Here is an 18,103-nt window from a genome sequence, read left to right as displayed (position 1 = left end):
TTGTAAATGCACAGCTAATGTCACTCTGACATGTTTACAGGCCAGGACATGCTTCATATGGGTCAGGACCTTCGGCTGGATCTGCTGGCTCGCAAGAGCTGGCCCCTTACCTCTCACACCCTGCACTCCAACCTTATTACTTGAACATGAAAAAAATTTTAAACGGCAATAAACAAATTACTGTTTCCAAAGACTGCAGAATGACCTTGAAGGTACACATGTCAGACCAGCATGAGGCAATTGCCTAGAGGTTAAGAAAAGCCATTATCCTACTTTGTAGCTGGCTAATTAAAGCTATTTTTGTTATCTTCAATTCTGGGAAAATCAAGAGAGCTGCAGTCACACTTTCAGAAGACAAATTCCTGAAATAAGAGGGTGGAAAAGGCTAAATGATCACAGGTTTCTCTCTTTTGTATAAGAGTGAGGCATGTGTCCTTCTCATGTCCTCCAGAATTTGCTGGGTGCAGTGTAAATCAAGATTTGAAGCCTTCCTGGAGTCCAAATTACTTGCAGATGATACTGCAGGAGGATCTTCCTGTGTGGTTTATCTGATGCCTTTTTCCATTTTGCAAGGTCATCGGCATTACTGATGATAGAATGTAAATAGGTCTTAATATTACATGTTAAAATCTCATGAAAGTATTTCTTAGGATTTCTCCCTTTAAATTCTGGAGACAAATTATTTCATTTTTTTGAGATACATGTATCCTAGCTCAGAGCAATTTTAAATTGCTGCCTAATATGTTAAAGCTAGTAGGCTTCTTTTTTTTTTTTTTTTTAAATATATTATTCTTTATTAGTTTCTAATATTGAAGTCAACATTTTTATTGGTACATTTTGTCAAGAGCTTATAGAAAAATGTTACAGGTCTCATTGTCACCACTGCAATACATTTACTGTGATGGAAGCATAACCTGTGTCTCAATTTAGCCACATTAACAATTTTGGACACCATGAAAAATGGTTCCCATTCTCATCTAGAATGAGGCTTTGCTAGTAGGCTTCTAAAAGGTCATTTTGTGGACTGGTAGGTATTTGGCACTAATTTGCATGGTTGAAATAATTTGGTTACAATAAAAATTTAAATAATTCAAAATTCTATGGCAGGAAAAAAAAATCAGCTCAAGTTAGTGAATTCCAATGTTTAGAGAGTACCGTGAACTTCAGAAAACCTGAGCATCTGCTAATTTCACCTCATTCTCAACTTCAATCCCTCATAAGGACACTGGATTGCTTTAAGGATAAGAGTGGTGGTTTTTTTTTTTTTTATTCTTTGTTTCTCTCTTCCTTGAGAGAAAATTTGGTTTATGTACTTTGAAGTAAATATTCAATTTAATTTTCAATTAAGTGGTAAAATTAAATTTACAAATCAGATGTTTGCATTGAGTTTTCAAGTGGTCAATATTTAGAAATCTATCTTCAGTGCAAAATTGGCAAGTGGAAATAACTCATGGTCTTCAAGTCTGAGATTCTAGGAACAGAGCCAATCCTACCAAGCAAATGGGTCAGGGTTTCCCACTGGTGAGTGTGCGAGGAGAGGGATCAGGCTCATGAAGAGGCTGGAAGGAACTGGCAGCCAAGAAAAGAACGAAGGGCTTCTTTGGGTTCCTCATTTACTGAGCCCTGCGACATTGGTCCTGGCCATAGGATCATGGAGTTATTTTTGGATAGGGATATGGTAATCTCCTCCACCTTAGCAGAGACTGGCACAGAGAATGCTTTTGTGATGACCCAACTAGTTTGTGGCAGGACCAGTGCAGAGCTACAGGGCTGCACGCTTGCACGTGTGTAGATTTTGTGTGTGTTGCTCTGACCGTTGAGTCCTGTTCCGCCCTTCCACACTGGCTCCTCTGGCATTTCTTCTGCCCTCACCCACAGGCTAGGGAGCCTTGGTTGCCCATCCTCTTCTCACTGTCCCATCCCTTCTGCAGCACGTGCCACCCTGTTTCACAACTGTCCATGCTGCTTTCTCTCCATCTGGAATTTGAACCCCAGGAAGCCAGAATCAAATTATGTTCACTGATTTAGTCTCAGGGCCTTAGAAAGAGCTGGACAAGTTTTAAGAGCCAAATGAGACGTCTTTGAATGGTGGAAGAAGGACCCCAGAAGCTCATGCCTCTGCTCCCCCTGTCCCACTACCACCCTTCCCCCCACTCCAGCTCTGCACCTGGCCCCAGGCCCCCACATCAGAAATCTGTGGGACTGTGATCCTCTCCGGGAGGCAAGCAGGAGATTGGGTTTCCCATTTCCACTGATGGTAACTAAATCATACTGTGGGGGTCAGATTGCTGTCCACGGTTCCAGGTCAATGTCCTGGGTGGAGCCAGCATCCTCACAAATAAAAATCATTAATCTGGATGTCAACTTTTGGTGGGCCTGGGAGTGGGGGACTAAGAAATGCAGGCAGCATGCTGCTTCTGCCTGTGACTTCAGAGAAGCCCTCTGCTTTTACAACGAGATCATGCTTGTTTCCTTCCTTGGTCTCTGAGCATGTCCCCAGTCTTCACGGCATGTGCCTGGTTGGCCACATTTTGTGTAATTTACAAGTTGCTTCTACTTCTGCACCTGTCCTTAGGTCAACATAATTACAGATTTGGACTGTCCCTCTAGAATTGACTACCACGACTCTTTTCCACATTGGAGCATGCGTTGCCAGCATGGAACAATTCATTGGGTTTGCCCTTTTTAGCCGGCAGAGAAATACCCCCGCCCTTTGTTGGTGGCTAATGGATGAATAATGCTGATGAGACTAGAATGGATAAAGCAAGAGATATTTAAATATTTATTGCTTGGCTTTGAAATGTACTATACAATTTTTGTTAATATGCTCGTTGATTTTTATCTATTTTGGTGTTAAATTAGTTTCTACTTCACACTGAACCACATTGTTTTGTCCAAATGTGGCTAAGTCAGGTTTGATTGTTAAGACTCCTGCTGTCCCCTGTGCTGAGATGCGCCTTCCTGTTTACTTTTCTCCTCCCCAGCTAGCAGTCTCTCCCTTGCTGCAGCTTTTCCCGGCATGGCCGATTTCTATGCATCTTTGAAACTCAAATGTCACCTCCTCTGATTGCCATAAATGGAATGAATTGCTCCCTGCTCTCTGCTCACAGACCAGCTTTTATCAGGCTGGATATAGTTAGTTGTTCAATCGTCTGTCGCCCCCGTCGTGGGAGCTTCTAGAGGGAGGCCTCATGGGTTACCTCTTCCCAAGTTACAGCACAGGGGCTGGAGGAAAGTGCAGTTGGTTTGCTCAGACCTTCCGGCCTCCTGTTGTGTCTCCTCCCTGCGCTGTTGTCTTCTGTCTGGAAGTGGCTCTGAACCATGGGTCGGCGGAGCTCACGGCTAGAAACAAAGCACGTCCACTTTGCCCGCGGCTACTTAAATGACTGGACGCTCACAGCTAGGCTTAAAGTTAGGGACCGTCCTAACCCCTGTATTGTGATGCTGAGAAATGAGTTGTTCAAAGGCATATACACTGTGAGAAGGGAGCCAGGATCTGAATCCAGTTGGTGTAGTTTCTGACCCCAGGCTCATCCTCCCCATGCTTTTCCACAGGGGCGCTTAAAGTGTGTCTTGACTGACACAGGGTGACACAGGGAAAGAAAGACCGCAGGGTGACTGAGAGGCTAAATCCAGGTACAGCAACTTGAGAGTAGACTATGTGACAATTCTCCCTGCGTTGTTCCTAAATGTCTTACAGAAAGTACAGAGAATAGGAAGTGTCCACAGGCCCTGGAGCCTGCATGGCCTTACGCAGTTAGAGCTGTCACTGCAGACGTCACTCACTTCCCACACCCGTCCCATGTCCTAACTCATATTTTCACATGTATGTGCTCCCCCAACCAGCTTTGAACCCCTTCCACTCCAAACATCTTGCATTTTCATTAATCTTAGCAGAATCTGTTGAACATAAAAGACATTTGTTGTGAGGTTGTTGCTCAGGAAAGGAACCAAACAATTAAGAATTTTAACAGAGTCTTTATTAGCTGGCCATCGACTGCCTCCCCTAGGTATTTTGGGAGAACAGCAGCCAGCCTTTAGTCTGCTGGAGTTTATAAAGGCAAAAACCGTATCCTGTTGGCACGTGGGTTTGTCCAGGTGCACAGAGCAAGCTAGGTCACAGAAGCCAGAAGTGAGCAGTTACAGCAATCAGGCATAACATTTTCATTGTGTGTGGTTTCTGTTTTGATGGAACAGCTTCTGCCTTCAATGGTTTCTCATGCAGATAGTTCCTGCTTCTATGAGGAGGTCAACGGTTTCCCATGTGGAGGGGGTTTAGTCTGTGTCTACCTCAGTATTGTTCAGAATCCTCTGTTACACATTCACTAAAGGAACGGTCATTTTTATCGATGGATTTTACAAATTTTTATTGAAGGATAGCACTCATATATAAAAATGCAAAGATCATCTCAAGTGTGCACCTCAATACATTTTTGCAAGGAAAACACACCTATTTAACCACCACCCAAATGAAGATATACAACATTGCCAACACCCAAGAAATCTCCTTCATGATGTCTCCAGGAAATCACCATGTCCACACTTAATCACTATTCTGACTTTGATCACCATAGATTTGTGTTGCCTTTTAAAAAACTTTATACAAATGGAATCATAAAATATGTGCTTTTCTGTGTGTCTTCTCTCATTCAGCATTCTGTCTGGCACAGCCATCCATGTCTGTCTTGGCTTATTCTCATGGTTTTGTAATATTTCATTGTATCTATGCACCACACTGTTTCATCCATTATTGTTGACAGACAAATTGGTTGTTTCTGGTTTTTGGCTATTGCAAGTGATACGAGCATTTATATACAGATTTTGAGGGGAGAGGCACATATCCGTGCATTTCCATTGTGTAGGAGCGGAATTGCTGGTTCATAAGGTATGACTGTGTCGCGCTTCATTAGATACTACTAAGTGTTTTTTCAAAGTAGTTGTATAGAGTCCCATGGCAGTATGTGAAAATTCCTGCTGCTTCATGTCATTGCCAACATTTTTATGTACTTATGTTTGTTCCATTTTAGCAATTCTGATGCATATTTAGTAGTATTTCATTGTGATTTTAATTTGCATTCCACAATTGATTTTTGTATAGTGACTGGTATATTTTCTATAGTATATTTTGTATAGTGTAGTATATTATTGTACAGTACATTTTTCATAGTGATCCAGTAAACTTACTAAATTCACTTATTAGTTCTAGCGGTTTATCTAAAGGCTCTTTTATGTCCTTTCCTTGTTAGGACCCTCAGTACAACTTAAATGGAAGTGGTGACAGCTGTTATCCTTGTCTCATTCCCAAGTGCAGAGGAAAGCTTTCAATATTTCACCACGACATGTGAAGTGCACTGTGAATGATTTGTAGATACTTTTGTTGAGACTGAGGAAGTTTTATTTTATCCCTAGTTTCCAATAGTTTGTTTTTAATCACAAATACATATTAAGCACTACCAAATGTGCTTTCTGTGTCTACACATCTTCTCCATCTACACATTTTCTCCTTTCTGTTAACATGGGAATTGCATTGAGTGATTTTTGAGTGTTAGCTACCCTTGGATCCCTGGAATAAAACCCATTTAGGTAGGATTATTGCGCTTTTTATGCATAGCTAGACATCCTATTATTTTGTTAAGAGTTTTTGCATCTGTGTTCACAGGAAAGATTGGTCATGATTTTCCTTTCTTGTAAAGATCTTATCTGGTTTTGTTATCAACTTTATGCTGACTTCTGTGTCAATTTTATTCTTTTATTCCCCCTTTTATTAACCTGTTAGTTATATATTCTTTTACTATTACTTAGTAGTTTTCTTAGACATTATGACATGCACCCTTGGCTTATTATCATGCTACCTTGTCCCCAATAATGCCAAACCTTCAAATACTTTCACTTTACCCCCCCAACCCCATCTTTTGCATTATCATTATCATGCTATTAGTTTTACATATATCTAAACTCCACAAGGCATTATTGGTGTTGATTTTACTTGTCAATATTCATTTTTTATTTTCCCAAATTTTTACCTTTTCTGATTTGTTTTCTTTTTCCCTGCATTATTTCCTTTTTTCCAACTGGGATCATTTTCCCTTCTGCCTGAAGAACTGCTGTGAAAATGTCTTTTAGTGTAGACTTACTGGTGATTAATGCTCTCAATTTTTGTTTGTCTAAAAAATATTTTATTTTATTTTATTTTGTTGGGGGAGAGTGGGATTTGTGATACCTCTTTTTTTGTTTGTTTCCTTTTTTTTTTTAGTTTTATTTTCTTTTTAATTGACAAACAACAATTTCATATATTTATGGGGAACAAAGTGATATTTCAATACCCATATACACGGAACAATCAAATCAGAGTAATTAGCATATATGTCACCTCAAATATTTATCACTTCTTTGTGGTGAAAACCTTCGAACTCCTCTCTTTTAACTATTTTGAAATGTACCATATAATATTACTAACTACAGTCACCTTGCTGTGCAATTGAACGCCAGAGCTTAGTCCTTCCATCTAACTCTAACTTTGTACTCAATGACTAACATCTCCCCTGTCCTCATTTGCTCCACCCCCTAGCCTCTGCTAACCACCACTGTTCCCTTTACTTTAAGACTTCAGTGTTTTCAGATTCCACATATAAGTGATGTCATATGGTATTTGTTTCTGTGCCTGGCTTATTTCACTTACCATAATGTCCTCTAGGTTCATCCATGTTGTCTCAAATGACAGATTTCCAGTTTTTTTAAAGGCTGTATAGTATGTCTTGTGTATATATATCACATTTTTAAATCCATTCATCTGTTGATGGTCATTTAATTGTTTCCAATCTTGGCTATTGTGAATAATGCTGCAATGAACATGGGAGTGCACACATCCCTTTCCATGCTGATTTTATTTCCTTTGGCTGTACACCCAGTGGTGGGATTGCTGGATCATATGACACTGTAATTCTATTTTTAGTTTTTTGAGTAACTTCCTACTGTTTTCCAAAATGGCTGCACTAATTTACAGTCCCACCGACAGTGTATAAGGGTTCCCTTTTATTCACATCCTCACCAGTGTTTGATATTTTTTATATTTTTGGTAGTAGCCAATCTAACAGGCTATTAGTGATATCTCCCTGTGGTTTGATTTCTCATTGTGGTTTTAATTTGAGGAATACTTTCCCTGTGTATGGAAGTCTAGACTGTAAGATATTTTCTGTTAGTGCTCTAAAAATGTTATTCCATTGTTTTCTGGCTTCATATTTTTCTACTGAAAACTCAACTGTCAGTCTTATTGCTGCTTCTTAGAAGGTAACATGTCTTTATTTCTGTGGCTCCTTTCAAGATTTTTTTCTTTGCCTTTGCTTTTCATCAGTTTTACTGTGATGTACCTAATTTTGATTTTATCATATTAATCATAGGCTTGAAACTAGGTTGGCTATATTTCAGAAGTCTTGGAACATTCTCCGCTATGATCTATTCACATATTTTTTCTGTCCGAATCTAACTCTCATCGCCTTCTGGGACTCAACTGCAGATGTGTCAGACCTGTTTACAATGTGCCATGCTTTACTAATGCTCTTTTCTGTATTCCTCACCCATTTTGCTCTCTGTGATTTTCCCTGGGTATTTTATACTCACCTGTCTTCTGGCTCACCAGTTCTCTCTTTTGTTGTATACAGTCTGTTACGAAACCTGTCTATTGAGTTCTTAATTTCAATTATTGTAATTTTTAGTTCTGCAGTTTCTGTTTGATGCTTTTCAAAAAGTACATTACAGGTCTCTGGTGAAATTCTCATATTGTCTTACATTTGAAAAGTATTAGTCATGGTTATTTTAAAATTTGTCTGATAACTCAAATAAGTAGGTCTTTTGTGGATTTGTTTCTTTCCTCTTTTTATTCTCATGCTTGTCTTTTTTAGTATGTTTGATGGTTTTTGATTCAATGTCAGACATTGTATATGAGAACTGTGGAGCCTCAGGACAATGCTAACTTCTTCTAGAGAGGGTTCAGCACACCCTCTGAGGGGCAGGTGGAGTGGGGGCAGGTTCCCTTAATCTACTCAGGCACAGAGCTGACTTAAGGCTGGGTTGCAGGTTTGGTAAGGCTCTGCGGACCCCTTGTTCCTCTCTGCTTCTACTTCTAGGATGTAGCTCACTGACAATCTACACTGAAAGCCTGAGGTGATTTCGAGGACCCTCTTATTTTTATTGTTCCTAAACTGAAATTTTGTCTTATCAGTACTCAGATTGTTAAAAAATTTGGTATATTTTCAGCGGTTTTCTGCTGACCTTTTCAGCCTCTTGCTCTGAGGAGTTTGATGATTTGTTTCTGTGTTCCCTCTTCTTGCTTGTTTGCTCCAGGTTCTTGGTCACTCTAGCACTGCCAGCCAGGCAGCTCTGTGATAGTTTATGCATTTGTGTTCACTCCAATATTCATGTTGAAACTTAATCACCAATGTATTAAGAGATGAAGCCTTTAAAAGGTCATTAGGTCATGAGGGCTTTGCCCTCATCTATGGGATTAGTCTCTTATAAAGGGGCTTGAGGAAGTAGGCTCACTCTCTTCCACCATTCTGCCATCTGAGGACATCTAGATGGCACCATTGGTGACGAATGGCTGGCACCAGACACTGAATCTGCAATGCCTTGATCTTGGACTTTACAGCCTCCAGAATTGTGAGAAATAAATTTCTGTTGTTTATAATTCACTCAACCTCAGATATTTTGTTAAAGCAGCAAAAATGGACTAAGACAAGCTTCAGATCCTATTATCTTTCTCTCCATTCCTGTGAGATTTCCAAAAGTTCTAGTGGCTTCTTTATCTCTTAGCCACAGCTCACTGCCCAGTTTTACACATTCTAGCTCACCATGAAGGTGAGCAAATATCCTGATGGGAAAGGCAACACACAGAAGGTCAGCTCACCTCCTTATGGTTCTCTTTTCTCTGGGCTCTTGCACCCTCAAGTCCTGGTTACCTTGGCAGCTCCAATACGTCCAAGTAAATGTTTTAGTATTTATATGATTTCCTAGATAGTTTTGGAACTATGCTGTCATTATCTAAAGCAGATGTCAATAGATTTATTTTTTAAAAGCTTGGAAACTGGCATATGGATTATACTTTAACTGTGGGCATTGAATATCTTTTGGTAAAGAAAGGTGCCAAAGTACTTGTACAGGTAGGTGGAAAAATGGGTTTCTGAAATGGATTTGTGATGTGCTTGCTCTATCTGATCCTAAAGCAAGTTAGAGAACACACAGTGTTGGGTAGGCAGACAATACTCTTATTTTATCTTTTGACCATGGAATCTACAACCACCTTTAAAATAAATTTCAATTTTATTTTTATTTTTTTGCTGAAATACATTATATTGTATGTTTGAGATAATTCTAGCACAAAGTACAAGAAAACCAGATGTATAATAAACCCTTCAAATCATCGGTAAGTGTACAAATGGAACTGAAGCATTTACCGGACAAAGTAATGTTACTCTAATGGTCACTTGCTCCTGCGTTGCCACACTGTGTTATAATTTGCTTCATTACTTTGCTATTTGATACATAGTGTGCATTTCTCTGTCACTGTAATGATTGTAATGACAGAGTTTCATCTTACTGCACAATCAAAATGGCATTGATAGGAATGCGCTCCAGAGGCTGGGCCTGACAGGGAGGTGGCCGCTCAGGCCTGGTGCTCAGTTGTACGACCTGTACCTCTCAACTTCTGCCCTATCTGTTAAATGTATGCTATGTCATTAAATGCTTTTAAATATAAAATAAAATAAAAATAAAAAAGTAATTAAAAATATATATTTCAGGGTGAAATAGGTGGGGGTGGAGCAATGAGTAGATTAAGGTATGTTTAGAATATGCTCATACAATCAGAGATAGGCACATAGGGAGATAAAGAACAAAAATTCTTATCTAAGCCATGGACCTTAAAATATATTCAATAGTTGTAAGTTGCCAAAAGTAATGATTTTTCTAATTTTGCATATGGGCGTATTATATCGTGCTATATTTCTTCTCCTGTGCTGCATAATCTGCACTAAATGATGTCTCTCCTTAGAGATAAGTTATTTTTGAAAACCACATGGGTTAAGAAAGTTATGTTATCTCCAGTTTTGGACTCACGATGGTCCACTGTTATTTTTTGTTTCAGGAAAGTAGTGACCATGCATAGTAATATGTAATGCAATGAGGAGCTAATGAGATGCACAATGTGGTTTTTCTTTCTTTTACTAAAATATTAGAAAGCATTCTCTCTTCTGCAGACTTGGCATCAAAGATTGTGTAATAAGCCTGGGACAGGTATGAGGAAATAATGATGGAAATCTTGGACAGCTCACTGAAACTCCTTTGAACTGACATCAAAATTCTAAAAGCAGGGAAGTGATCTTTCTTTGCATGAAAGGCCAAGCAGTTGAACTTAGCAGGAGTTGAAACACTGCTTCAGAATTGGAAATGGGGAACAAATAGCATCAGGCCACCCATGCCCAGAGAGCTTGGGGCATTTCTGGTGAGGCCTGGGGAGGTGAGAAATGGGGCTTCTGGGGAGCTGTGAAATTCTTTTTGATGTCATTGGAGGTGAGAATGTGGGAAGCGTTTCTGTGTCCTTTGACTCATTTCTAAACTCTGGATAGTAAGCACTAGAAAGTGCCCCCAGGTATTTAGGAAAACAGAAGGCCCTAGAAGATGGAAAAGTCCTCTTATCAGTTTGAGAAAAGAATCAGAATCCCTTGGAGCTTCACTGTCATTCAGATATTTCTTGTTCTGTATCTGCCGTCTGCTCTGCTGGGCTTCCCGTCTCAGTCTCATCTACTCCTTTCCCAATTCTACTTCCTCGTCTATTTAAATCCATCCAGCTTCCGGACCCAGTTCAACTCTCACGTTTTCCATGAAGCTATCTCAGATACAGAATTGATGCTCAGGAAAAGAATGGGCTCAGAATGTGACTCTGGGAAGAGGAGAGAGAGAGAGAGAGAGAGAGATGGATGCACTTTTGCACATTAGGAGGCAGGACCGGGACGAGAGCAGTGTGAAGAGACTAGGAAAGTCTCCACAGCCACAAGGACCAAGCACAGAAGGGTCAGCAGCATCAGAAAGTCCTCGGAGGTTGAGTGGACCAGAAATTTGGTCACCATGGAGTCACTCAAACTTCCCATGCATCTTTCTTGTATAGTTGTGAGAAAAGGGTGAAAAAAGCAGCACTTTGAAAATGAAAAGATGACAAGTTGCTGTGCTGTGTGCAGTTATAAAGTCATCATCACCCGTCATCATTATAGTTATATAGACTGTCCTACATCACTTTCTTTTACCCCTAGGATTTCTTCATTTCAGAGCTGAGACTGCTTCCAAGAGGATTTTGGATAAACGTTTCTCTGCTCTCTTCTCTGTCTCTCTTTCTCATGAGTTGCCTCCAAAAACCCTGCACGTGGGAGATTGCACTCTTGAGCTCTTCCCTTCCCAGTTGCCATCCTCTGTCACATAGAAAACAAACTCAAGCTGTGTTGTCTAAATGGCATTGTGTTTGGAGACGGTCAAGCTCAACTAGGGCTGAGTATTTTTCCGGGTGGTGCATTTAAGGACCAATGTAGTAGCCTATATTCAGGGACAGAGCCCAGCCATTTGAGGGGTTCTCTGGGCAGGGATGTAAAATTCTTACTTACTAGTGACATATTGAGATAAGCCTCTGACGGATTCAGAGAAAACAGCTCCCATTCCTTCACCACCCACCCATTAAGATCAATATGCTCGTGGTCCGCTTTCTTGAATAGGAAAAAGAAAAATAGATCAATAATATTATGATTTCTTGAAAAGACGTTTCCTTGCTGCAGCATCACTCCATTAAGTACAGGCTCTTTCCTATTAATAGAGTTGGGTTGGTTACAATGGGAACGTTAGCCAAGGTTCATTATATCAAGAGGGCTGCAAAGACTGTCCTTGCTACTGTCCAGCTGAACATTTTATAAACTTCATATTAACTTTGGTGTGCGGGTTGTGAAGAATAATAATTTTGTGATGGCATTCTGTTATGATAAAATGATATTAACAATGACAATGATAATGGTAATAATGCATAGTACATTTTATTGACTGCTTCTCATGTAGTGGAACCTGTGTTCAGTGCTTTGCATATATGACACCATTTACTCTTTATAGTAATGCTGTGAAAGTGGCAATCTCAGGCTATTTTCAAATGAGAAATTTGAAGCCCAGGCAGGTTAAATAACTTCGTCAGGGTCACATAGAAGACTGAATTTTGAACACCAATCTTCTTAACACTATAGCTCAATTTCTCTTAACCAGATTACTCTGCCTTTAATATAGTCAGTAATTTATGCATCTGCAACATATAATATTAATTGCACAGCATAAATTCCTCATTTAGAAATATGTGATACTCTGCTTTTTGAAAAGTCACAAATATGATTTACTTAATATTCATGCTTAAAAGTTCTATTAAGCAATTGTAACTCAAATCTTTTCATGGTTTAGTATGTCAGATAAAATTACTGAAAATGTTTATTTTCAAAAAACTTTTCATGCTATTCTTAATAACTGCAACATTAAATCTACAGATTTACTTCGTGGATAGATTATTAATAATGTTGCTTACAAAGCTTTTAATCGACTTTAGAACATCATAAAAACCTGTACTGATACCATCAGTAATACATATTCATCTGTGCTGATTAATAGGTTTGAAAAATTAGCTACGGATGGCTTCATGTTTGTGGATGTTCACACGCATTTTGTGATAGTTAATGAGGATCAGTTTTCGGTGCTTGAATATGTGCCTGACACGTAGATGAGATGCAGAACAGGTATAAAAATCTATGTCTCAGTCCCCCCCCCACCCCAGCCCCTTGTTCCTGTTCCTTTACTGATCATTTAATAAACAGTATTACTTGGTAACTCTGGGTCAAGCACAGTGAAGAGCTTTGTTGAGGGCCAACCACAGACACAGCTCCTATCTTCAAGGATTTTATGGTAGAGTTGGACAGAGAAGATTAAATTGTGAAACAAGCACATGATATGAATCATGAGGTACAGATGATTAGTGTTACAGGAATTTGAAGTTTGAGGAGCTGGTGGAAGGCTTAGGGGATCAGGAAAGGTGCTATGATCATGTGGGACTGTGATATGGAACCTACGTGTCAGGTCTGCCCAGTGTGAGACAGGATGGCCAGAGTTAAGTCAAGAATGCTTCCTGCCCTTACATTGATCTTGGGGTGAGGTGATATAGGAAGGATGGAGAAACGTATCACAAAGACAGACACATAAAAGGAAATGCCTCGTGGGGCTGTGGGTGAGGAATCATGACTCATTCATCTTGGACTTCCTGACAAAATTTCTGTAATATCATTTATTAAAGCAGTGTAACAATGTTAAACATTTTTAAAAGAGAAGCTTGTACTTTCACCACTGTAATGTAAGAGGGAAAAACTACTCTTATGTTTGTGTGTTCTTTCCCAACCTGGCTTTACATAGTTCCAGTGAACGGTAATAGAATTTTGTGTTCTGCTCTTTTCACATGAAAATGCAGAGCTTTGCATGTTTCCTCATGGTGTTTATGGTTGTGATTGTTCATGGACACACAGTACCCCGTTGAGTCATTTTATGAATAGAGTTTGCTAACACTTGACAGTAGTGTTGTTGCACACTTACATTGTTTCCTACTTTTTGTCATTATAGATGATGCTGCAAAGGACATTGGCATGTGTGTGACATTTTTTGGCTTCTGTTGAATTACTTGCTGAGCACATATTCCCAGGAGTGTGATTGCTGGTTCACAGAATAGAGACACATTGCGACACTTTCTATACAATATCAGGCTGCTCCTCAAAGGCCCATAAACATAGAAGATGCCACCAGTAGGAAACGAAGGTGGCACTGTCACCTCCAATTTGGAGCAGGACAAAAGCATTGTTGTTGATGGTAAAATACCATTTCCTCCATTGGAATTTCTGTGCAACTATACATCTTGTTTCTTTTACAACATTTTCTTTAGAAATAATGAGAGACGGAGCTGAAGAGGGTCAGAGAGAAAAGCAATTGGTAGGTGATGTGGCAAGGGACAGAAGAAGGGAGCAGAAGGGGAGGAGAAAACAGTGGACAGCTGCGGAGGAGAGAGGACAGAAGGGAGGATGTGGCATAATGCATGATTGTGGGTAGAGAGTGGGGTCCTTTGGTTCTGCACGCTGTCAGCCCAGGCTCTCCCGAGTGCCTAGAGTGTCTGGGACGGTCAGGTTTGAAAACCCCCATTCCATCCCCAGTGCTGGCCACACCTGAGGTCCATGTTTCCTTGAGACTCCACCAGGGCCTCTGATTGTCCTCACAGCCTCTATCTGCAGGTGGTGCTAATGGCCTTGCTCCTGAGCCAGTGGGGCACCGAGGTGGGAATTCTCAGGAGGGCTGGCTGTGTCTACCCGCACTTCCTCCCTCCTCTAGTGCCCTCTCTTTGGGCCTCTCCTTGAGCAGGTGTTGGGGAGAGGCCTTGACAGTTGAGATTGATCTCTGGGTTTTTCCTCCCATGATCTTAGATCCCCATGGATCACAGCTGTGGGCAGAGAGTGCATCAGTACGATTTTGGTATTTTTCTTTGGAATGATGTTTCAAAGACACTTATGTGTGCAGGACTACAGGTAGGACCTAGTCTGCACTGGCTGGGAAAAAATCTAGAAATAGAGTGTGTGGGGGTAGCAAGCCCTCCCCTAATATTTCACACATTTTCTAGCCTTATCATTTTTTGTCAATGCCTTATTAGCAAAAGCATAAACCTCAAGATGTTTGAACAAAATTTTAACCATCATGGAACGTTTGACAAACAGAAGAAATAGGGGTACGAGAAATACTTTTTTCCTGAGTGATTGGCAGCTCCTGAGCCATGAAGACAGTTTCCTGTCCCTGGAATTCTGTCCCCCCAGCTGTCACACAGCTGCTCTCCCCGGTTCCTAGGTCTTCATTGAAATGTCCCCTCTTCAGAGAAGACTTTTCCAGCCACCCCAGCTAAGAGCTTCTTCCTCGTGCTCTTCTCTTATCTGGAATCGTCCCTTGGTATCCGTGGGGCATTGGTTTCAACCCCTGCCCCCCATGCTCAAGTCCCTGATGTAAAATGGTGTAGTATTTCCATATAACTTATACACAACCTTCTGTATACTTTAAGTCATCTCTGGATTACTTATGATACTGCTTATAATACTTAATACAATGTAAATGCTATATAAATAGTTCTTATACTGTATTGTTCTTTAATAGATACAATTTTTATTGTTGTATTGTTATTTTTTTTTCCTTGGATATTTTTGATCTGCGATTGGTTAAATCTGCAGACACAGAGCCCACAGATACAGAGGGCCGACGGTCCTTATTTGTCTTTAGAGCAGTTACCTGATACGATCATTATTTACTTGTATTTTTCTTGTCTCTCTCCCTTACAAACAGCTCTCAGATGGCGGGGACTGTGGGTCTCACACACTGTCCTATCCCGACTCCTAGAACAGAGCCTGATGCATGGTAGACATGCAAGTAATGTTTGTGGAATGAATGAGTGAATGAATGAGGCAACGGCATTGGATCTTCTGACCTAAAACCAGGCCCCCCTCCCGACAGTCCCCCCACATTCTAAAAATGATCACACATGGAAACTACTCAGGCATCTAGAAGAAATGTCTTGGTCACAATAGAGAGGGTAGGAAATGAAGATGGCCTAGGGGACTGCAGCGCCTGTCACAGGAGAAATTCAAGCGTGCGTCCAGCCGACAGTCTCACTTTCACACGTGGGGTAGCAGCCCTTACCCTCCTGTCTGCTTCCTGGGGCTTGCCTGAGGGAGCAGGCGGCGTGTGCAGACGCTCAGGTTCCTGGGGGTGGGTGTGCGGGGCTGGTGGTGGTTGAAGGGTCAGGAAGCCATCACGGCATGTGTCGACCGAGACTGCAGTCAGAGAGGGTGGGACAAGGGTTTTCCTGCCTCTTTCTTCTCTGTCCTTCTAACACACGGTCACACCACTCTCTGATAACCCGTTCTTTCCCCAGACATTATGTGACCTGGAAGTGGAGGGTGACAGTCAGTAACATTACCCCCTGCCCACGATTCCCAGTGACCTCAGCCCCTGTGGGAACAGGATGAACCACGGTGCCCCCGCCTGGATGAGGACAGTGCAGAGACGTCATCCAGGACGTGGATAATGATCTCCGGCTCCTTCTCTGTCCTCACTGCTGTGTGGCGCCCTTTCTCCCAGCCTGAGCCACCCTGCACAGCGACGACAGAAGCAACCGGGTCTGTAGGTCACTGGCATGTGCTTTCACTGTCAGGTATGAGAAGATGGGGATTTCCTGAAAGATATTTCACTCATTCCTGGGACAAGAAATGGGGTCAGACTTTAAAAGAGAGAACGTTTCATCTGTACTTGAGAAATCCTGAGGATGCCCAGTGGGATCGTGGAGTGGATTCTTACAATTTCCTGTGGCCTTGGCATCCATTCTGAGTACAAGTCTAACATTCTCCCAGCAGAAGCTGGCTCAGGTGCCCTTGACACGGCTTCCAGCTCTGTCATGGTTTCCTCTAGGGGGGCCATTTGGGTGTTTCCTGTGAGGGGAAAGGGACCCATGCCCTGTCCCCTTATATGCACCACTAGTTGCCACACACGCAGTCTCTGCCTGACTCTTCCTCCTGCATCTGTGACCCTGACTCACGGTGTCCTCCCTACCTGGGACCTGTGAGCAGCAATGTTTAAAGTCATTTCTTCTTGTGGTGGGGTATTGGTCGGGTGCCTTCCATCTGCAGAACTGGGGCAGCTGTGGGATGCAGGTGGGAGCACGAGGTGGGCTCCCAATGCCCAAGGATGGGCAGGCAAGTGACATGGGCCAGATGGGACCCCAGGGTGCCTGCCAGGGTAAACATGTTCCCGTGTGACAGCCAGGCCTTAGGCCATCCTCCAGGTGTAAGAAGTGTCCCGTGAAAGGCTCATGTAACACCCATGTCCTGCCCCTTTCATTTCCCCTTAGGGCAGGGTTGCTTAGCTGAGGGCTCTGCAACAGACGGATCTCTGGTGGAAATGGCAGAAATGGCAGAAATGGCAGGCTCTCCATGTCCTGCCTGCTGCGACAGTGGAGATCTGCCCACTGAGGGGTGCCACGGAAGGGACTGTGCAGCAGCAGCAGCCTGTCAGGGCTTTCGGGGAAAGCAGTGGGACTTCCAAGCCTCCTGGCCAGGGAGGGAGGGGATGAGGGCAGAAGCAAAGGACAGCAGCTGTGCTTTACCATCAAACCTGTTTTCCTTCATATGGTTGACACCATGGGCATGGGTTTTAGTGTCTGATTGCCACACAACAAACCACCCTAAAACTTTTGTTTGGAGCCTGCAGCTGTCAAGTGAACAAGTCTGGGCTCGCCTGTTGAGGGACAGGAGGCGTGTGACCGCTGCTGCTGAGGCCCATCCCAGACCAGCCAGCCCCAGCCCACCCGCCAGGTGGCTGCAGGCACACCACCGACCTAGTGAGATCTGCAGCCGGGCCCCACAGTGACCGTACACCTAAAGGCAAAGCCAGAGGGCAGTCGTTTGAAGCCACTAAGTCACGGAGGATGTGTCACCAGCAGTGGATAACTGGTGCGCCTCGCTCAGGGGGAGGACGATTAGGGTCCAGCATTTGGCTGAGTATGGGAACCCTTTCTCCCGCAGCTGTCCAGAGGGAAAATGGCAGTGTGGGTGTCTGTGCTGAAATATTCGTGCAAGGAGAGCAGAGCAGCAGCTTCCAGACTCGATGCGGAGCTCCTTCCACGCGGCACGTCTCAGTCCTGGCTCCAGGTGTGAGACGAAGCCAACAGGACTGGCTCTGGGGACCCTGCCGCAATCTCAGATGGGACAGACATGGGGAGGATCGGGCTCCTTGACAATTCAGCAGGAGAGGTGACCAAGCTGGGGTGTTCTTTGCGTTCCAGATTATGACATGGGAGACTCGAGTGACAACGATCAAATAACCGGATTGGACTGTTGGTCTTGGCCCCTTTTCCTCTCAGTGTTAACTCCATACACACCCTGCTGAGGACGCGCCAAATCCCATGCAGACCCACTCACGAGTGCAGGTCGGTGCTGTTGGAGTGTTGCTAGGGCCACAGAAACAGAGC

General features: G+C 42.5%; 1 non-coding gene across 1 annotated transcript; it reads right to left on the bottom strand.

Annotated features, from left to right (window-relative positions):
• Positions 1 to 856: 856 nt before the first annotated feature.
• Positions 857 to 990, bottom strand: LOC134365329 (small nucleolar RNA SNORA1). Its single transcript, XR_010022034.1, has one exon. It is a non-coding gene; the product is annotated as a small nucleolar RNA SNORA1 (small nucleolar RNA).
• Positions 991 to 18,103: the final 17,113 nt, after the last annotated feature.

The sequence above is a fragment of the Cynocephalus volans genome, chromosome 16, assembly GCF_027409185.1.
Source record: "Cynocephalus volans isolate mCynVol1 chromosome 16, mCynVol1.pri, whole genome shotgun sequence".
NCBI classification, from domain to species: domain Eukaryota; kingdom Metazoa; phylum Chordata; class Mammalia; order Dermoptera; family Cynocephalidae; genus Cynocephalus; species Cynocephalus volans.
Note: the sequence above shows the minus strand (reverse complement) of the source record. Positions and strands in the feature narration are given on the sequence as shown.